The following is a 22,317-nucleotide window of genomic DNA, read 5'->3' on the forward strand; positions in this document are numbered from 1 at the left end:
TGAGCAAAACATTTCCAGTCTCACTTGGTCATCCTTTATTCATGCTAAAAGTGCTTTTGTGGAGGGGAAGTTAGCACTATTGAACAGGACTCATGTCATTCACCACATTGGTTTCCAGTTTTCAACAGAGAGAGCCTGTTCACAGCCAGGGACAGCAAGCAGTCCATTCAATTTAGGCATCTGCAACTCTCTGTGCAAATGAGTCAGAAGCAGAAGGTTGGCTTTTCCTTATGAAAGGCAGATGCCTTTAAAACTCAGGGGGCAGATTCTGAGGACAGCAAATGGGGTGAGATTGTCCCCCAATTCCCTGGAAACCACCGAAGGTGGTTGATAAGATTTGAGCAGCCCAGGGAACCAGCAGTTGCCCTGGGGAAGCTCCAGAGGGAAACAAGGCTCTGGTCCCAGCTAGAGCTCTGAAGTCCAAATGGCATTTACAGGGCTCTGTGATTTACACAGATTTATATAAGATTGAAGGCACTTTATGAAATCTGCTCCTACAATTACATTTCCTAAGAATTACTAGGGATTAGAATGTCACTATTCTCAAACACTCTGCCACATAGTTGTCTGTAAACAGTTTATACAGAAATAAAGGAGGGGGAATGATCAGTTGCCAGTTTATGTGAGCTTTTCCATACAGAGGCTCACTAAGGCCAATTCCTTCTGATTTATGTACCAACTGCCTGTAACCAGCTGGACAACAGTCATCCTGACTCCTTACCACTTTTAGAACGTTTTAAAAGTAAGCCCTAATAAAAGGCTTCCTTTCTATTATCCCTGTCCTTTGGGATGAGGAAAATTCCCCACAGAAATTGTACACATTTTGCGAAAGCTGTAAATTCTGGCAGTGACATTTTAATGTCCCAAAGTCAGTGCATAATAAATGTCTCCTGTTATAAGTTAGAGCCTTTCTGGGATGTGTTGACCTTTGAAGTCTCTCCAATAGATAAGGTTCTCTCTTATTCAAGGCTATCATCCATTGGTTTTAACTTCTATTAACCATAAAATTACGGTTAAAATTCTTCTGAAATAGAGGAATTATTTGGCTTTTTTTAATAGCTGAGATGATGCTCAACTTTGATGACAAGAATCACTTTATTTTTGTAGCACTGAAGAATTAAAAATCAAAATCATATTTGGGGAGGGACATATCACAGAGTGAATATGCTGGAGAAATTGGAATGTGCGTAAGAGTTCAAATACACACATTATTTAATACTGTTACATAGCTATTTCAGCCTACACACACACACACACACACACACACACACACACACACACACACACACACATAATTTTGAAACTTACTAAAACAATATCCACTAAGAATTTTTTTTTGAGATTCTTTATTAATAATCTTACTGTTTATTCAGAATCCACTTCCTGCTATCAAAGTTGGATATTCTGCTCCCAAAAGGACTGGGTATATTTTACAGATTGCTGGACATGAGGGAAAACTAAAGCACAGTCAAGGTCTGCTGGCTTCTTTGGCCTCCTTATTCCCTCTCCAGCGAGGTACACACACACCCCTACTGACTTGGGAACACCACTTGGGTGGTGGTTCCTCCACCCAGAAATGAGTCTCACTACAACCTGGAGCCTGTAAGGAGAAGCCCACATGCAGATCCTGCCTTGGAGTCCATCGAAGAAAATTCCTGTGGGATCTGTTGAGCATTTGGGGCTGAGGGACAGTTTTTCTCTCAGACATTTTTCTGACTGGAGCAGAAGAGCCTCAGGGCTTCAATGTATGGATCATGTGTCGACAACATGCCAGGTGAAGTCTATCTAGCAGTGAGCCAGCCAGACCTGGTCTCTTCCCTCTGGAAGTGAGTTCTTGTATCTTCAAGTAAAACAGTGTTTGGTACTAAATTTAAAAATGGAGACACAGAACTCTGTAGTGCAATTCCATTGATGTGAAAACAAATACACAGGAGTAAACAAGTATATATGCATACACTTGTATATGCTTTAAAAACGTTCCAAAGACCAGAGTAATGCTGTGGAATGGAGGAGAGAAGAGAAGCGTTTTTATTTTCAATGCCCCTCTCTCTCTATTCTTGGCTTTTATTCTGTGTACAACAATTTTTTTTAAAAGATTTTATTTATTCATTTTGACAGAGACAGCGAGAGCAGGAACACAAGCAGGGGGAGTGGGAGAGGGAGAAGCAGGCTTCCCACGGAGCAGGGAGCCCAATGCGGGCCTCGATCCCAAGACCCTGGGATCATGACCTGAGCCGAAGGCAGACACTTAACCGACTGAGCCACCTAGGCGTCCCTGTGTACAATAATTTTAAAGAAATTTAGTCTTTGAAACCACATACGGTATCAAGGTATATCTTTATAAACAAACATGGAAAGGTATATTGCTGAAAGGTATAAAAAGCAATTTATAAGTAGCAAGGAAGATTCCATTCTTGTAAAAACTAGAGAGAGAGAGAGAGAGAGAGAGAGAGAGAGAGAGATAATTGGGGGTAAACAACTGAGGATATAAAACAAATTGGTATGGAAAGTTACCTCCAGGGGATGTGGTGAAGGGAGAGGCCTCTCATTTTCTGTGTTGCATATTTCTGTAACATTTGACTATTTTTCTGTGAGCGTGAATGGACCATCAGAAGAAAATGATTTTTTACATAAAAAATGTTGTGGTATGTTTTATGCCAAACCATTTCAGCTAATCCCTTTTTGTCTCTGTAATAAAAATAACTTAGAGAATATTAGAGCAAAGAGTAGATATTTGAAGCATAAACATTTACCCAGTTACTAGCTTTTCCAAACCCTTATAATTCTCCTTTCCCCTTGCAAGTCCTAAATCAGAAAGGATTTCACATAACTCTTCAAGTTCGGTTTGGAGCCAGGCCCTCTGTGGGGATGTCACAGGGAAAGGCCTGAATGAGCTACAGCCCAGCAGAGGAAATTGAGATCCCACGCGGGTCACTCGCCCTTCCTCTGTGCCACCTCTCCACAGCCATCCCACTGGGAAAGGGTCCTTAGTCTGAGGGGCAGAAGGCCCCTTTTGTCTTTAGCCCTTCAGCTTGACCTTGGACCCCAAAACCTTTGCTATCTTCTGGGTCTCATGGAGAGGTAGCCAACAGATTCAGTTTTCGTTTTACTTTCGGAGCACTCATTTGAAGGTTTTCATTCTGAATTGGCCTGAGTCCGGGTCTCAGACGCACACATGGTGGCAAGCTCTGGCCTGGTGGAGATGGCCCAGGCAGGTCTGTCTGTACTTTCACTTCCCACCCAGATTCCTGAGTACAGACCAATGGGAGATTGCGTCAGATTCTCCAAGGCAGACCAATTAGACAATCCTGAAATCCCCTTGATGACACAGCAGGCATGAAAGCCTGTTTGTACCCTATCGCATTGTTAAATTTAGATGCAGTCTGGCTATGTTACAGAAGGAGCTCTTGAAAAGAGGCAGAGAATGCAAAGAGATCAGTCCAAGGATACAGAAAACCTGCCTGGGCCAGTTAGTCCCCACTTGTTTTGTAATGCAGACAGAGGAGGAGTTAATTCCAACCTCCGCCAGTTGCAACAGAGCCATTGTTTCCGTGAAGTTACTCTGGAGAAGGAAGTGCCTTCTAGGTGCTGGGAGCTGATGTTGGCCAAGCCCACACAAGATGGAAGCTGGGAAGGGTAATTGGTATCCTGAAAAACAAGAAGTCAGTTATCCAGTGCCGAATTACTGACAAAATCATGTGAGTGCTTATAACCGGGCAAATAACAAGTGTATGAATAAAATCTAGTATCGCTAAAGAGAAAAAAAGCAATAGCCAATGTATAAAGTGTACCAGGGACATCATTTCTGTTATTAATGAAGTATTTAGAACACACGCATCAGAGAGACCTTTTCATTCATGTAAAAAAAAAATTTGGACTTTGGGGATATGTTGTGGTCTGTAAACAGTGACATTTTAAATGCCTTATAGTTGATACCAACACCAGCAACATGATCCATTTAAGACTAGTTGATATTTTGGAAAATGTCATAGATTCGTTTTTCCACGCAAAGAAGCAAAAAAACTATCTGGGCATGTTAATCACTATTTGCTTTTAGCAGAGCTAGTCTTCTCCCAAGCCTTTCCAAATATTTATTTATAGAATAGTCTTTCCACTCCTCTGCACTACAAGGCTTGAAAACTATAATCGATGATGTACTTAAAGCTTTTCACCTGTTGGCAGCTCGCAGCGCTTCCCCTGATGATGAGTTGATAGATATCTTCTCGAAAGGGTGGAGAGAAACACAGACAGGGGTAAGGACACACGTGGCAGAGTGGAACACAGGATAGAATTACGAAAAGCTTCGAAAGACATGGAAGTCCAAGAGCCCCAGGGAAAGATTGGTGAGAAGAAATGTACGTAAGACTAAAAACAACAGCATCAAAAGAGATACCTCAGTGCTTTGATAAGGATGTCAGTTATGGGGTTCATCTTTTCTACCCAGAAGTCAAGAAGGCACTGAAACTGAGGATTTTGCATTCCAGAACCTATAAATTTATCTCTGATTTAATCTCAGAGGATTGAAGTGACTTCCACAAGCAAGAAAAAAAGTGGAGCCCAAATAGAAGAAGAAGAAGTAAGAGTTGTGTAAGAAGTAAAAAAGTCGTATTAGAATTATCATCATAAATTGGATATAATTGTGTTATTTTGTGTTAATAATATTTTATGTTAATGAAGCATAGCACTTTTATCAATATCTCTTAACTTTTAGTACAACTCTTTTAAGTATCAATCTATCCTGAAGTACAGGTTTTTAGTAATATCCCTTTTTGCATAATTCTGATTTTTCATGTATCCTCCAAAGTTCCTAATAAACGTCTGTGTTCCATTTGTAGTTCTGTTGCTTCAGCCACATATCTAAAATGACAAGAAACCGGTGAATGAGTGGAAACAATTTGAAAATGAATTTGCCAGTTTAAAAAGAAAATGCCATAATTCAAAATATGAGATGAGTCAAAGGGAGGCATTGCCCAGAAAGAAAACACACACACACACACACACACACACACACAGAAGAGAAAACTGTATCATCAGGCAAGTTCGTTCACTTTCCAACAACAAATGAGTCATTCATCAATCTATATGTCACATATATTACAGAACTTGAATCTAAAATGGTATTTACTTTTCGACAACAACCAAAAAAGCCCCTACAGTCTTGCACTACCTCAGGTTTCCCCTAAATTTCTCAACATGCTCAACTTGTCTATTACCCTTCAGAAGAGCTGATCTGAGAAGCTTGAATTGACACAGTAAAACAACCAATTATTTTTCTATTTTGCACAGAGAATAGTCACAGTTACCCTTCATGTCCAAAGCCATTTTTCCTTCCGCTGGGAGCTACTAAACAAACCAGTCAATCCATCAATAACTTTCAAGGAATAATTACTCAAAAGCCCTTGTAGAGCTGAGTATGGACCACGGTGCTACCTAAGACTTTAAGAGAAAGGTTCTAGAAATATGTAACAAATAATAATAACTCACCAGTCACCCCTGGCAAAGACCAGCAGCCTTATATTTGGGGCTGCTGGCTGTTTTTCCTTGGGGGAAGGACTTGTTGATAATTTAAGCTTTCTCTCAGGGCTTTTCCCCCAAGGAGTAGAGAGGGGCTTTCTGTCTTCACATGGTCTCTGTGACCTCACACTCTCCAGCTTCTGGGTCAAAAAAATCTGGATTTTATGTTATTAAAGTACACAAAAGATGAATAAGTGAGGGGATAGATCAGCTTCATATTTATACATGAAGCAAAATCAGAACATGTCAATATTGGTCAATGCCATGTAATGGATACACTCATGTTTGTTATATTAGTTACTGTAAACTTTCTATGTATTCTTTAACTTTTAAAACAAAGTCAAATCAAAGGAGCTTCATGTTTCTACAGAAAAGAACATTCTTTTACTTCATAAATCAATGAAATATATGTCCTGTAAATCAATCAAATCTAATGTTCGTTTCATAAGGAAAAGTTTGCCACAAGTATTCCATTCCTAGAACCAAGGTAGAAGATTTTTTGTGTAGAGAATGGGCCAAATATTTGCTGTTTGAGATCAGGATATATTAAAGTCTATTTAAAAGTTCACAGAGGGGTGCCTGGCTAGCTCAGTTGGAGGAGCATGAGACTCTTGATCTTGATGTCGTGGGTTCGAGCCCCTCGTTGGATGTACAGATTACTTAAATAAATAACTAAATAAACTTTTTTAAAAAGTTCATAGAGAACATTGTGCAGTAGGATTAAAAACTTAAAAAAATATCAATATGAGAAAAGAAAGAAATCTGGATTTTAGTCTAAGTTCTGCTGCTAACTTAAAATTTGAGCTCTGACAAATGTCTTAAGTTCACCTGGGTCTCAGTTTTCTTATTTTAAAAGTGGAGATGATGACACCTTTCAAACTCATGCACTTGGCTTTTGTAAGGAAGGGATGTATAAAACTTTCAAAGAACAAAGCACTGTTTGAATGTTAGATAGTTTCATGAAAAATACAGTACCTTCTTCTGATTTCCTCCTCTCACAAATGCCATTAATAAAAATTATGGTGAGAGTGAGACTGGCATTAAAAGTACATTCCTGGGGCGCCTGGGTGGCTCAGTTGGTTAAGCAACCGCCTTCAGCTCAGGTCATGATTCTCGAGTCCCAGGATCGAGTCCCACATCGGGCTCCCTGCTCGACAGGGAGTCTGCTTCTCCCTCTGACCCTACCCCTTCTTGTGCTCTCTCTCTCTCTCTCTCAAATAACTAAATAAAAAATAAAATAAAATCTTAAAAAATAAAAGTACATTCCTGATCCATGCACTGCCGATGACAGTGCCATGGGCATCTGGGCACTTACTGTGTCTTAGCTGGTGGTCGTGACCCACCTTCGTACCCAAAGAGATTCATTCTCTCAAGGCTTGATTCTAGAGTGACTTCCTCTTTCCGTGTTGGAATTTTATTGCACCTGACAACCAGATGGAAAAAGGCAGAATGTTCCAGAAGTGGTTGATAGATCCACTTTAAATTTAATTTAAGCATGTGGTGATTAATGGTCCCTGTGCACATTTTTTTCTAATTTGTAGTCTTTTGAGTTGAAAGTTGCCCTAGCTACATTCCACTAGGTTCCCTTTTACATACAACAAATTCACACTAATCTGGTTTGGTGAGACCCTTTTTCAGTGGGCTTCTCAATCATAGATGTAGTAGAGTATCCTGGTTCCTAGTTGAGTGCAGCAGTCAGTTATAACATCCTGGGAACATAGTCAATTAGCCTGTGATTCATGTTGGAATAATGCATTGCTTTCTAGTAAAAGATTCCTTGGAGTTGTGTCTAGAGTTTAATAGCAGACAACTTTTACAAGAACAGTTTGTTGCACAAAAATTCCCTTCATAACTTTCAGAAATTGCGTTTACACAAGAGTGTTTGAATAGCACAGACATTACTGAAGAGTGGCCAAATCCAGTGCAGTCATGTCACATAATTTTCCAACTCTTGAAAAATAATATTCTAAGCTGAGGTTGAGATTCTACCACTCTCCAATGTGGTTTTCTGTTCTGAGGTGGTTTGTTTTCCTCCCTGCCATTCGTCACATTTTATATCCTGGGAATAGAACCACTAACTTCCACGAAGAGAACATTTTTAATGACCTTGGTAGTTCTTGAGATCACTTATGTCTCATGACTAAGAACAGACTTAAAAATGTAGGCACTGTGGACTAGATTTCTGGGCCTTCCTCAAGGTGCTGAGAAAGTTTAGGCAAATCATATGCTGTACTCATGCCTATAAATGTTCTCATCTGTCAAGTGGGAGAAAAGTACTGATCTACAGCACAGGGCTATTCTCTAACTGCAGGGGGGAATGTTTATCCGTAGTAAGTACTACCAGATTATTAAATCAAAATATTTGATCCTAGCATTTTGAAACTTTCATTTAGAAGGAAATCTTTACTTAAAATGGGAAAAATGTGTCATTTTAAAATTCATAAAAGGAAAAGCAAGCTTTTTGATTGTATGAATGTAACCAATAACTCCATCAGGATTAGGAATCAATCTACCTGTAGAACATGGCAGACTTTGGAGACATGTCCAAGATTCTTTGTACCGCTCATCATTAACACTGTCTCAAGAGCACACAGATAATTCTGGTGGTGTTTGGTACCTACAAAACTAGGAATGTGGAGGTTTGGGGGCTTTGCCATAGTAGATGATACCCAGTGCAGGAAATAGAACCAAGACCATTTCCAATTCCATTGGTTCCAATAGAACCAATTCCATTTTCCTGTGTCCCAGGCTTGTATGGGTATTTCCTATCAGGTCTCCAAAAAGCATATTCTATAGATCTGGAAAAGAAAGTGTGACTATTTCCTGAGACACACTTAATATGCCCCAACTCCATCACCACACCAAGTCACCACTCAAGGTGGTTGAATTTCTATAGTGTGATATATAACGTGGAATCTTTGTATCCTATGTTGCATCAAATATTAATACTTTGGAAGCAGTCAGTGTACAAGAGGCAGGCAAAGCTTCTGCCCAAAAGAGACAGATCTGATAGAAGATGTAAGACCTGGATTCTTCCCTGACTCTCCTCCTTCCTAAGGCTGGGTTCGGCACCTTTCCTCTGCTCCTCTCCCTCATTGCACTTCCTGCACTGCATGGTAGTTTTGTGGATGGGTATCTGTTTTCTTTACTAAACCAAACCAGCACTCAGTAGATGTACAAAAACTGAACAGTCTCTTTTCTCTTCTTTTGCCCTTTTCTTTCATTAATTTCATCCATTCTTTTATCCAACAAATATTTTAAGCTCCTACTATGTGCCAGTCACCTAAATGCATTATCTTGCTTAATCTTTACAGCTCCACTGTCATTCCCACTTTAGAGATAAAGAAATAAGAAATTAAGCCACTTGCCCAAGTTCAGTGAAAGAAATTTGAAAAAAAAAGGAAGAAACCAGGATTTAAAATTCGATCTCTCTGGCATCCCAGTCAGTGCCTTTTCTCGTCCATTGTACTGTCTCACAGGCCGAGGCTGTTGTATCGAGAATGATAGAAATGATGGAAAGAATACTTAAGGAAGAGTATGTACGGGCTCTTTATGTGGGAGAAGCCGGATGACAATTTGAGATACTCCGGAAGGTTTAGGCACAGAAGGTGACTGACAAACACTGAGTGATGTTTAATACAGCACGTCCTAGTGTATTTTGTAAAACTTGAAATAACACTAGAGCAGGTCAGTTCTGTAAAGTGGAGGTCACCAGAGGAAGAGTGAAAGAATACAGTGTAGGGGCCCTTAGGAGAGAGGAGAGTGCAGAGCCTGGGGAGGGGGCTGCAGTCAGGGCTGGAAACCAGGACCCAGTTTCAGGGAAAAGATTTTGAAGTAAAAAAGTGCCCTTAAGGCTGATCTCTACAGCTGGGAAAGGAGAATTCAAGACTTACAGGAACAGGTACCAATTACCATTTGGCAGGAAGGCAAAAAAAGCCTCAGGAAAATGCCAAGGATTTCATCAGGATAAACTTGTACAAGAATGTTAAGTTCAAGAGCACCAGATGGCATTTTTCTGAGGTACTTGGTATTATAAACAGAGATTTCTGATACAGGCATTTCCTCGGAGACAGAAGAAAAGTCGTCTGCAGAATTTTATTTGAGGACTGATAAGTGGCACCAGAGGAAGCTACATACACATGACCATTCCTGTGGAGACATGAGCCAGACAAGGAAGCCAATTTGCTTCTGCCTACATTTGTTTTCTTTGGTTTTCTTGAGGCTTCCTGGTAGTAGCCAAGCTCGAAAAAATAAACTTTTGGTATCTCTTTTAGGAAACACTTTTCGTGTCTCTTTCTGGAAACCATCCTTTTATGACACTGGAGCTCTTCCTGTTATCATTCTGCCTTCTCAGAGAAGAGAAGATGAAGATTTTCTCTTGGCTAATAAATGGCATAAATAGAAAGCTTTTGAGGATCTTTGAGTAATTTGGAAGAAAGCATTAGAGAAATTTATTTCTTTCTTGTTAAATGAATAGCCAACATTTCTCAAGATGCTAAAAGTAGGGCGTTTGTTTCTCTACTGTATACACAAAGATCTCCTGTATTTGTATCCTCCTGCGCTCATTTCCTTTGCTCCCTGCCTCCGGGCCCCACCCCCTCATGCTGCCCAAGCCAGGAACACCTTCTTCTGTCTTCTCCGGTCCCTTTCTAACTTCCACCTCTCTGTATTCTTCCATATGGCCCCATATGCTTCAAATAAAAGCCCATTGTCCATCTGACAAGTCACTTTTCTCTCTTTCATATTCCTCCTTATGAGTCACATCCCCTGGAAGTCCATCTTCCTTTTGGAGTGTCTTTCTTTCTGAACTACTTCAGATCCTGAAATGATGAAGAGAATCACAACCATACCCTATTTTCCTGACTTCTTTGTCGCGTAAACACTCTCAGAAAACTTCCTTTCAGAGATCTTCCATCCATTTCCTTTTATGATGTCTTTTGAGGGACTATTATAAGTCCAAGAGGCAGGGATGCTGTGGGAGTTTGCTTTGTGCACTTCTTAACATGCTTGTTAGATTCTAGAATGTCACTTAGGATATGAAGGCAGTAGCATAAGAGGACAAAATGAAAATGTAGTCAATGAGCAAAAGCACATTTATTTATAAAATGCATTGAAAAGTCGAAAGGAGCCCATTATATTTCAGAATGCACACGCAGTGAGAAAGATCTAGACTAGAGCTGTCTTCCACTGAGGTGAGACCTGCGCAGACTGGGTCTCCAAGGAGGGAAGACAGAAATAAGACAGGTCCAGGTTTGAATCCCAGCTTCATCACTTACTAACAAGTTAATGTCTCAAAGCCTCAGGCTCCTCTTCTGTGAATGGGAATAATAATCTGACTCATGGCTTTGCCGTGAGGTTTAAGTGAGAGAATGCATGTGAGTTGCTCAGCATGGTGCCTGCTCTAAGGTCGTTCAAATAAATGAGAACCAAGATTATTAGATGCCAAAAGGGGCATCTGGAGGGTATGTAGATGTTTGGGGAGGCAGCAACATGCAATCCAACACAAAGTAGCAGGCATGAGAAACAGATGGAGGTGGTTCTCCACTCTCTAGAAAGGCAACAACCCAGCCCAGAGAAGCTGTGGGAATGGTGTGGTGCTGGGGAGTGGTTCAGGTTCAGCACCTGAGGTCAGGGATGGCCAGGTAGGGGACTTACAAGGCAGAAGCCCATACATCGGACAAGGAGTCAAGATCTGGCTGGATGACCTTATCAGTGCCTCGGTGCAGAGTTCCCTGCCAGCTCCTTGGGTCCTTCCTGCCTCCGACCAGGATTAATTTCGAGACCAGAGTGGGCTGGTGGGGCCCAGGAGTCACCTGAGCAGCACCCTTCCTTAGAAGTCTGACAGACTGTTTCTTTCTTCTCCTCACATGGCAAAGACGCAAACATAAAATTATGGGAAAATGAATCATTGAGAGAAGGCAGTTTGAATTTTCTCCAAGACAGATGTGTTTGAAAAGGCTCTTTCCTCAGAGGGAAGTTCTTAGGTTTCAATATTCCATTCTACCCAACAAGCTCCAGAACTTTCTCTCCTTTATCTTGGTTGCCTGCCTGAGCAATTATTCTGCAAATCATCCTACTACATCTGTCTGCTGCCCACCCCCGCCCCACAGAGTTTGAGGCTGCTCTTTAGGTTTCGCTCATTAACATTCTTTCTGATTCAGACACACACAGATGACAAACTAATTTAAATGTCCCCTTGAGTGTATTTTTATTAGCGTGACAGAGAGGCTTCATATTTTAAAAATCCATGTATTTGATATACCAAGTTTTTAAGAGCTTAGCTTTGGTGACAAATATATGAATACCAAATCTTAGGTGTTTCTTTTTCTTTTTATGTTGGTATGTGTATAGGTAAAACAAAAGAACATTTCATTGAACTATGACACCCTGGGCTATCCACTGACTTGTGGTAAGTTAAAATATGGCATGTTTTAGAGAAGATTTCTTTTGTTATATAGATGTTGTGTTAGACTCAAACATCAGACTACATGTATTAGATTGTAGATCCGTATGTATGTATGTATGTATTAGACTATAAAGGAGTACTTTCTGAAACCTACATACATTTTCTTTTCCTGGATGTTGCAGCAAGGCACCTAATCTGTTAATGGTCGTTGCTGCTGTGTTATAACCCCCAAAACATATTTCCTGCCAGGTTCTCCCTATATACATTGGTCGCTCAATAAATACTGTGAGCAGACAAAATCTGAACTGTATATATAGCCACAATGATTTACTTTTTATTTTGTAATTACTTACTGGCAATACTTGAGGACATGTTGAGTTGACTTTCTCCAATGAAGGGGAAACAGCTGTTACTTGTAAATCAGGGGAAACGTTGGGGAATCCATGAAGTAGGCAGGGGCGGGATTAGGACAGAGAAGGAGTCAGGGGTTATGCCCGGCAAAGAGGCTCAGGTGTTTATCCACAGTTGTCCTTACTGAGGTGTCTGGGTACTCTATAGCTATTGTCTATAACCATCGAGTAGAAAGTTTGTTTTCAGGAAGTGGCTAGTGGAATTTCCCAACTGCAGACAGATAATCTACTAGGTGGGGCAAGTGGAGAGTTGCTAATCACCTCTAGGTTATGACGAGAGTGTCCATAAGTCAGGCCAGTCTTCAGAAGGGGCACACCATGGTAAGGGATTCCACTTTCCTGAACAAGACTAGAGGAAGCCCAGTAATGTTTCTAAAAGAAACTTAATTGTTAAAAAACAAACAAACAAACCCACAGCCCTCAAGTACTGGAATAAAAAGAGAAGGAAATGACCCCAAACCAAAGGGGTACAATTCAAAAACAGGTCAGTGGTCCTATAAATACAAACCAAACTGATGGGTGCCAGAAGGAAGGGGGTGGGGGATGGGCAAAATGGGTGAAGGGGAGTGGGAGGTACAGGCTCCTAGTTACGGAATGAATAAGTCATGGGAATAAAAGGCACCGCGTAGGAATACAGCCAATGGATAATGTAACCATGTTGTATGATGACAGGTGGTAGCTACACTGTGGGGAGCATAGCGTCACTGGTAGAAAAGCTGAATCACTATGTTGTGCACCTGAAACTAACGTAACATTGTGTGTCAACTATCAAAGTTTAAAAATTAAAAAACCATTAGGTCAGTGGTCTCTGCAATAATGGAAGGAAGAGATCACTCTTTCTAGTATATCTTTATCACCATCTTTTTTTTTTTTTTTTTTTGTCCTTCCTTCTCATTCTTTGTAGTGACGGTGAGCAAATGTAAGCCCTTGCTATACTTTGTTTGTTGACTGGGCAGTAAAACAGTAAGGCTTTAAGTCCTTTTTCTGTTTTACAGACTTGGAGAAGGAGCCCGATTTGGAGAACCTGCTGCTGATGCTCGGGGCGGGTGTCCCCCACATCAGGGGCAGAGCTCTCCAGGGCCTCTGCCTGCAGTGGCAGCCCCAGGCCCCACTGCCCCTCTGGAGAACCCAGGGAGTTCCCTCTCACTGGGGGGAAGAAAGGCCTTCCCCACCCCGCATGGGCAGAGAGAGGTACTTAAAATACCAAAATGCTGAAGAAGACGAAACTCGATGCACTTTCTCAAGTAGGGAAGAAAAATAAAATAGAGAAAAAATTCTTTTTCTCTTCCAAGTGAAACCGAAATTAAAACTGTTTTAGAGACATCAGGGTTTCATTCCACTGCCCTTTTTCCGAATCTATATCATTTGTACAAGTCAAGGAGGAAGAAATTCATCCTTAGAACAAGCTTTGCAAAGTTAAGACATGTGTTCAGATCCCACGACCAGATAAAATTCCCCACAGACACCGAAACCCGCGTATTTGGAATCTAAATGGGGATGAAATGCAGAGATCTTTGAAAAAGAATTTCGAGCTCTTAAGTGTATCAGGTCCTCCAAAAATTTCCTCCCGGGTTAGTTGTCTCCATGGACCCTATTCTGCCCTTGGCACAGAATTTTCACCTGATCCTTTCCCTCCAGTGCAAATGAGCCCATCAAAGGAGGCATTGTTTTATTTGAGAGCAGAAGCCTAAAGTAAGACTTTCTTGGGGAACCCATTTGTGTGGATAGGAAGCCTCTAGTATCCTGACCCTTGCTCATTTTGGCTCTAAAGCTCCTCTCTTACATTTTCAAGGCAGGCTTTCTGACTGTCCCTTTTGATGCCAGTGAGGTCAGGCCAGCATGTCTTTAAGTGAAACCTCCCATTTTTTCCACCAAGTAGCCCAAGGTTATTTACTATTTGCTCCTGAGTTTACTTTCTTCCTTCTTGGATTCTTTCTTCCTTCTTCTGTTATCCCTTATCCCTTAACCTGTACTCTTGTCTTGATACCCCACAATCCCCATGTTTCCCTTTTAACCACCCCACCCCATTCCCTACCCTCATTTTGTCTGTATAAATGTAACTCAGTAATATAAATACAAATATGGTAGAAATGTATCTCAGTGACAGTGAACCACTCAAGCCTTCTCTCGTATTTTCCCCTTGAGACAACTGAACTGAGACCATCATGGGTTTTGCTTTATAGGAATCCCAAACCTACCTACTTCAAAAATGTTAATATTTGATTGGACAGCAGAACGAGAGGAAAAATGATCACTCTGTACCTGAGACGATTATTTCCCACTCATTGAGGCAGTTAAATATATCTAATTAAAAAAAAAATCTCCAGCTACCTGGCCACACGACACACTATCATCTTTTTAAAATATATGAGAATCCCCCATATCGTCAATATTCATCAAGGTTTATACCATGTAGAAAATCCCTAATGTCGGGGCACCTGGGTGGCTCAGTCGTTAAGTGTCTGCCTTCGGCTCAGGTCATGATCCCAGGGTCCTGGGATCGAGCCCCGCATCGGGCTCCCTTCTCCTCGGGAAGCCTGCTTCTCCCTCTCCCATTCCCCCTGCTTGTGTTCCCTCTCTAGCTGTGTCTCTCGCTGTCAAATAAATAAATAAAATCTTTAAAAAAAAAAAAGAAAGAAAATCCCTAATGTCTTCCAAGTTAAACCAAAGAGAACTAAGCTTATTTGATCTGTGTCTGCTACTATGTTGTGTTCATTCAAGTTCATCCTCGTGCTATTATTATAAATGCTGAGTGAGGGGCTTTGTTGCATCTTCTCTCACTTAGCAATGCATTCTACCTCGTATGAACAGAACACTTTTCCTTCAATTATGACCCTTGATTTTAAGCTTTCGATTCCCTCGGAGGAATAATTTGGCAAATCTTGGCTGGTCTTATAAAAATCCACAGATGCCGCTTTGAATAAAACAGTTCATAATGGTTTAAAAGAGGCTTTCGACTCTTAACTTTCATCTCCACACATGAGGTGGGTGGCGGGGGAGGGAGGAAGTGGATCAATGGCCAACATCAAGTTTTGATCCTCGCTCCAACCCAAGCTCCACCCACCACCTAAATACCATCTAAAGCAAGATCATTTGTCAGCACTTCATACATGAGCATCATAATTAAGAATGCCACAATTCACTTCTGGTATCAAAGGTTCGTTTTGGTGGAAATAACGTAGCTAGCATCTTCTCTGTGAAGAATTAGGAAGGTCCATTTGGAATCTAGAATTTTGAACACTGTGGTCTGAGCACAGTCCCACGCTGCAGAGTGGGAAGCTTACTGCTGCCCCTGCTGGAATGGGGGCTCCAGATGTCACACAGAACCCAGTGAAATGAAGAACTTGAGCAAGTTAGGAAAGAAAGTGAAGAGGAATGTTTTCCCTTCTGACATATCTCTAGCAACTGTGCCTAACCTGAAAATGTGGCTCCAATCCTCTACAGAACTATTAGTTTCTTTACGGCAAAGTTCTAAAAACTTAGTTTCTTTTGATTTTTGCCCCCCGGCAGGAAAATGACACATTTGGGGCCAAGGCATTAAAGCATGGTCTCTTGGGAGAAGGGGGAGGGCTATTGCTTTCCAGCCCACAAACAGTTGCAGGTGCAAAAAATGTGCACACGAAAAGGGAGGTCTGGTAGAGGCCTCTTTCAGACTGCAGCCTTTTAAGTTCAATAAATCTCTTTGCTCTTCCCTTTGTGAGCCGTGTGCTTCCCTCCCACGCTCAAATGCACATCCCGGTCCTCAATGTGGCCTCCAGAAGGAATCTTCATGTTTGTTGTGAAGTTTTCCGTAATTACATAATCAGTGAAGTCTGTGAGTTCGTGTTGAGGAGGCTGAAAAATTCAAGCCTGAGGATTACAGTAACATAATTAGATGGCTTCCTGGAAAAGCCAAGTGATTTTTCCCTGGACCGGACTCTGATTGGTTGCCCTTGGAGGCCTTCCTCAGGCCCAGTGAATCACAGCTTCGTGGACAGTGCTGCCGGCCGACCTCCCCAAGGTGTTTCACGGTGTTTGTGTGTGTTGTGGGTGAACTCTGCATACATGCTGTGCGTCGACTTGATTAAGAAGGCAGGAGCCACAAAACCAGAGGGCTGTGGTTTTTCGAATGCTTTGTGTCTGTGTGGTGACAGAGCCGGTGCTTAGCTTGTCTGGGCCGCGGTACCTTGACTCATCCGGCAGTGTCTAGAAGCCTTGATTCCTTGCCTTGGGGTTTTAGGGGCAGGAAGAAAGAGAAGAAAGGAAAGACCACAGCGGAGTTTTGGGCGCGTCATTGAATTTGGTACCTGATATGCATCATTTCTTGTGAATTTTTCCCAAGTCAGCTGGATATTGACGATTATATATTAAAAACCAAACAACCAGAAATAAGCTTTTATTTTTCTGCCAAGTTATCCCTTAGAATCCACTTTCCCAGTACCCAGCAATCCTTTGAAATGATTATTCATGTGCTCTCTAAACTCTCCTTCTCTCTCTCTCTCTCCCTCTCTCTCTCTCTCCCTCTCTCTCTCCCCAGTATTCAGTTTCATGTGTATGTTTTCTCCTTTAGGTTAGTCATGGCACACACAGAGACTCTAGGAACTTTTTAAAGGCAGACACAAAGGTGTGACAGCAGCTGATTGTTTTCTAAATGAAAATAACTCTCATATAGAAAAAACTTTACATAGCTATCTTGTTATTTAGCTGGTTTCCATCGAGTTTCCGTGGACGCCATCAACTGCCCATTAGAGGTTGCAAGCCAAGGGAATAGCTATGAGAAGAAAAGATGACCATGAGGGAAATCTCTCCCTTTATTTCATTCTGGAATGAAGGGCTAGAACCTCAGCTTCTGTGACTGATGTCAGAATTTAACATCTGATTTTAAAGAACACAAATTGGAAGGCAGGTGGATCTCAAGTGGAAACAGTATACATCTAATTTTCAGGAGCATCAGAACTGGTTCAATTGCCAGTTACTGTATTCAGCAAGCACAAAATCCTGTGGAGCAGACCGTTGATTAGAATTGGGATCCTCAGGTAAAAATTTTCTGGAGGTCCTTCTTCATTCTCTTGCTCTCAGAGAATCTCTTGCCCTGCTCTCTGAACCCCTCATTTCTGTTGCCATCAAGGTGCTCATTCATCCGTTCAGTTTGCTCTCAGTTATTCTCACTTCATAAGTTTATATAGGAAGCACACTTTCTCTTTTTCTACATTCCCCAAGAGTTTAAATAACATAAATCCGTTTCTTAAATATTGGAAAGAATCTCTTGGAAGGCAGATTGAACCCTGCGTCCTTTTGAGAGAGAACCCTTTAATAACACATTTTGTTTTTAGACAACAGCTCTTCTTGACTCTGTCTTTACCAAATTTGAACTCCAAAGAATAACAGTTAATGATGTCTATATAGAAATGTTTGCTTCTTTGCTTTATAAAATGAAAGATGATGACAAAAATTAAATTTGCTTGTGATTCTCCAAATTTTAATTATTTGAAAAATGATTATAGTAGTTCTCGTATCAAATGTATGATAAAGGAAACAAAAACTTGACAAATCAAATAAAAAGTTTGGCAAAATGTTACTATAAATATGATCCAGGTTAGAAAGAGGTATACTCATGCTCATGCACAAAGACTAGTATGATATAACTGTCAACAGAATATGGAGAGGAAAAAGACGTTTTCCTAGGTTTAAATGTCCTTGTCAAATGGTGGCATTTATAATATACTTTATGAATTAAACTAATGATTTTTCAATGTTCTCATTATCCATAATACATCTTTACTCCCAGGATAATTAGCAACTGAGTCCCTATAAAACTGATTATGTATAAAACCTCAACAGGAGAGAAAACCTCCTCACTTAGGGTATGGTACTTACAGTTCTTGAGGGCTGGAATTAGTCATAAGATGGTCTTGGCCTAGATTGTTCAGAATTTGTAAACCAGGCAAGTTGCTGGAATAGTCAAGTGCTGTAATTTTTAGAACATACAACCTTTGCAGAGTTACTATTACATCGTTCTGTCAATGGTCCTATCTTGGAACATATGGACCTGAGCAAAGAGGTATTATATAATTTTCACCTTAGGCCATTTGTTTATTTTACTAGTCATAGTGCAGACCATTTTTCAAGCTATAGTTTTCTTCAGCTCTCATCCTCAATCTATATAAGATCTATATAATTCTTTATATAAGACTCTAACTCCTTCCCTCTCCTTCATGTCCTATAAGGAAGTCTCTAACCAAGGTGTATCTGATGAAAAACTCCCCCTCCACCCCTTTTCCTCATGCTATTTGCTTTTCCTAACAAAACTCACTCCCAAGCTTGGGGGAAAGGAAGAGCTTAAAGCAGTGGGGGACTGTGGTGGCGCTTTCCCCTGGTGGCGGGGGGGGGGGGGGGGATCAATTCTATCATTGCCTTTGCACACAGTGTTTTCTCTAATCACAATTCCATTGTAAAATTCTACTCTTTCTTTAATACCCAGCTCAAAATCACGTCCTTTAAAAAGTATTTTCCAGTGCCTCTCCCTTTTTTCCTCCCCATCTTCAGCACCCCAGCCCTGACTTAGAAGATAAACTTATGTTCCCTTTTTGTATTCCTGGTGCCTAGAAGAGTGCTTGGTACATAGTAGATGCTTAGTAAAAATTTTTGCGTTCCATTGGTAATATCTAATTTGGCAGTGGGTATTATTAAAATACTTTGATATTACTGTATTTCAGCTCCTTCTCAGTTCTCTCCCCTCTGATTTCCTATTGCAAAGTTTGACATTGTTCTCTGATGGCTTATAGATAATAGTTTGTTTTTTCTTTTGTTCCAATTATTAATAGATTGAGAGTTCCTAGGGATTGGGACAATTTCTTTTACTTATTTGGCATCCTCCACCCCACCCCCATGCCCCTTCAAACTTAAGACAATTCTCATACTTTCTAAATATTTGCAGGGTTTGATTATATTTTGAAATATTAACTTATATTGTCTCCTTTATTTCCCCCACCCTTTATTTTCTCCCATTCAAAATGGCAGCTGGCTTCAAACTTCATTGCCTCAGGGAAACATTGAGTCCAGGAATAAAGCAGAGTAGAGAGCATCAGTCATCGTGGTTTTATTTTACAAAGGCCTAAACTCTTAGTGAATAGAGAAAGTCTGGTGTAGTAAATGAAAAATGGGATTCCCAGGTCTAGACAAAACAATTGGAAAAGTGGGGAAAGCAGATGATTGCCAGGTCCCTCTTTCACTGCCCCTAGCTTTAAAAAAAAAAAAAAAAAAAAGGTGGGGCAGAGAATGTGGAGAGTACAGAGAGATTTCTGAGTGCCCAGGAGTAGAATGGACTCAGGTCCTGCCTGGAAGGCAGCAATTCCAAAGTTTCCTCAGAGCAAACCCTCAAAGAAGAATGGATACAAGATGCATCTAGGCTGGCTGACTAGAGACAGGCTTACAAAAAGCCCCTCCGCTCATAGCATCATGTTAGGTCCCTGGACAGTGTGGGATGTGTTCTTGGAGTAGGTGAGGATGCTACAAAGATTGAGAATAACAGGGCTAACAATCAGAAATTAAGCTGCTTTAATCAATAGGGAACATGCTGTTCTTGCACACCTGAGTGTGTGGGAGTTTATATCTGCTACATTTGTTGAGTTGATTAATTTGTTAATTGTGTAAACTTGGTAAAATTACTGTCTATCACATCCAGAAGGGAAAAAAAAGTTTACCTCATTATGTTAAAATTGAATTATTATGTAATTTTGGATCCTAGCTCTGTCACTAATTAGCTGTGTAACTTTGAGAAATTTACTTCACTTTTTAAAAAGTCTGAAGTGCATCGTTTTAAAAATAGCTAAAATATATTATCTACCTTGTTGAGGGTGATGTGAGGATAACTGGAATATCTATAAAGTGCTTAGCAAAGAAACTGCAATGATAGCTATCATATATTAACAGTATAAGGTTTTTTTTAGGACTGAGGAACTTAATATTCATGTAGGCCAATTAGTAATGATTGTACAATATTCAAATATTGACAATAAAAAAATCCTTTTCCTCCTGTATATTTCTCTTTCAGCAAGCAATTAATATTTCCAAGGAAAATTCAGCAATATTTAAGAAGAAATGGATAAAAATAGTTCTCCTTAATTAAAAAAAAACCTCAACTAAAAACTATTGAATAGAAAGAAAGTTATACATCCAAGACTTTTTGGACATTAGAAAAAGGGTCGATAAGATGAAAACACAAGTGAGTTATGAGATACTGCATATTATAATTAAATTAAGACAGAACTAAGTTGTGTATACTCATATATTCTAGTTCCATGCCAGAAAAGGAGTCTTCTTTTTTCCAAGATGAATTTATAACCTATATGTCAATGAAATTCAAGATTTTGCTGATAGATGGGACGCCATATATAATGTTGAGGAATAGGCTAAAAGTAAGAGCGGTAAATGGCAATCTTCTGACTTACTGTATGTGTCCTTGAAAAGAGTGATTATTTCTCACAAGTAGAGGTGAAGTCAGGAACTATTATCATCCATACTTAAGTGGTTCTGCTCTTTTCTTCCACAGCCACCAACTTGATTAAATAATGATTTGGCTCACATGAGACTTGAGCTTGGTGGTTCCAAGTTCCTTCCCAGTCAGGTTTGTAAATGTCTCTGGTCTTCAGCTTTAGAGAAGTGCAGAGATAAGGAAAGGCTCCACTAAGTCAGCACCAGACAAGGTTACCTGGGAGGAAATAGCAATCTCAAGTGGAGGCAGCCAAGTCACCAGATAGAAAAGGGGACTAGAGTCAAAAGGCTTAAGTAACAACTTCAAGTCTGCCTTTAACTGTCTGTTTCATAGCCACAGGCAAATCCTAACCTGTTGGTGGGAAGAGGGTGGCGCTTTAGAAGCCACCCCTTAAGGAAGAATGCTTTGAAATCCTCTCGGACTCTAAGGAAACCCTTTCCTCTCTGAGGCAAAATCCAGGGTTTGATGGAGGATCCCAAGGAGTTTCACAAGATAATCAAGAGAGATAATTCTCTGGTGGTGTTTCATCAGGTCTCCAATGAAAGCCAGGTAGAAGGTATTAAGAGTCACATTTCTGTTCTAGCATTTCAATGAAGAAACACCCAGGGGTTCATTTCCAACACCTGTGATTGTCAGCTAGCATTTTCATTGTACTTGCTAGTGGGCCAGAGGTAGGAAGATAAATCTTTTCACCAGGAGGAGCAGAAAGTCTTAGAATGGCCTAACATTAAAGAACTTTGGAGAAGGTGTGTGGTATTGTGATCTATAAGAACTATATATTTGGTTATTCAGGTGACCAAAACATATTTCTCGTATATATTTGATTTTCATCCACGGATCCTGGCTCAGCTTCCTTTTGCAAATTTCTAAGCAATAAGAGCAATGAGAGCACCTTTTATTTTAACATAGGGTCTCAGTTCCTGGAAACGCTTCAGAGCCATAAAGTGAAATGGGTGTCTTATTGTTCCTAACAACCCCCGTTCTACCACAGCTGAGTTTATGTTAATGAGGTGACTTTTGGAAAGCACCTAAGGATGAGGTCTGGTTGCAGGAGAACCAACCATGATTAGAGGGTTGGAACTTTCAGTCCTACCTCCCTTGACTCCCTGAGAGGGGAGAAGGGCTGGAGGTTGAATCAATTCACCAATGGCCAGTGATTTGATCAATATTGGCTGTGTAATGAAGCCTCTATTAAAAACATTTTAGTTTCAGAGAGTTTCTGGGTTAAAGAACACGAGAAGATATGGAGAGTGACGTGCCTGAAGGGGGCATGGGAGCTCTGAGCCCTTTCCTCCTATTTTTCCCCCGTGCATCTCTTCCATCAGGCTGTGCCTCAGTTACATCCTTCTATTAAAAAGCCCTGGATCTAGTAAGTAAAATGTTTTCCTGAGTTCTGTGAACTGCTCCCACAAATTAGTTGAACCCAACGAGGGGGTTGTGGGAACCTCTGATGTATAACCAATCAGTGAGACATACGGGTGACCACCTGGGCTTGTGATTAGCATCTGAGGGGG

The 22,317-nt window shown here is 40.6% G+C and overlaps 1 long non-coding RNA gene across 2 annotated transcripts in view; it reads left to right on the forward strand.

Annotated features, from left to right (window-relative positions):
• LOC113927783 overlaps positions 1-22,317 on the forward strand; it is a 36,948-nt gene that overhangs the window by 7,099 nt on the left and 7,532 nt on the right. The window contains exon 3 of one of the 2 annotated variants that reach the window (XR_003521740.1): positions 11,866-11,923. This is a non-coding gene — a long non-coding RNA (uncharacterized LOC113927783). Of the gene's footprint in view, positions 1-4,182; positions 4,849-11,865; positions 11,924-22,317 lie in introns of those variants that run through there. The other variant, XR_003521741.1, reaches the window with a different exon arrangement.

This window comes from Zalophus californianus, chromosome 7 (genome assembly GCF_009762305.2).
Source record: "Zalophus californianus isolate mZalCal1 chromosome 7, mZalCal1.pri.v2, whole genome shotgun sequence".
Taxonomy (NCBI): domain Eukaryota; kingdom Metazoa; phylum Chordata; class Mammalia; order Carnivora; family Otariidae; genus Zalophus; species Zalophus californianus.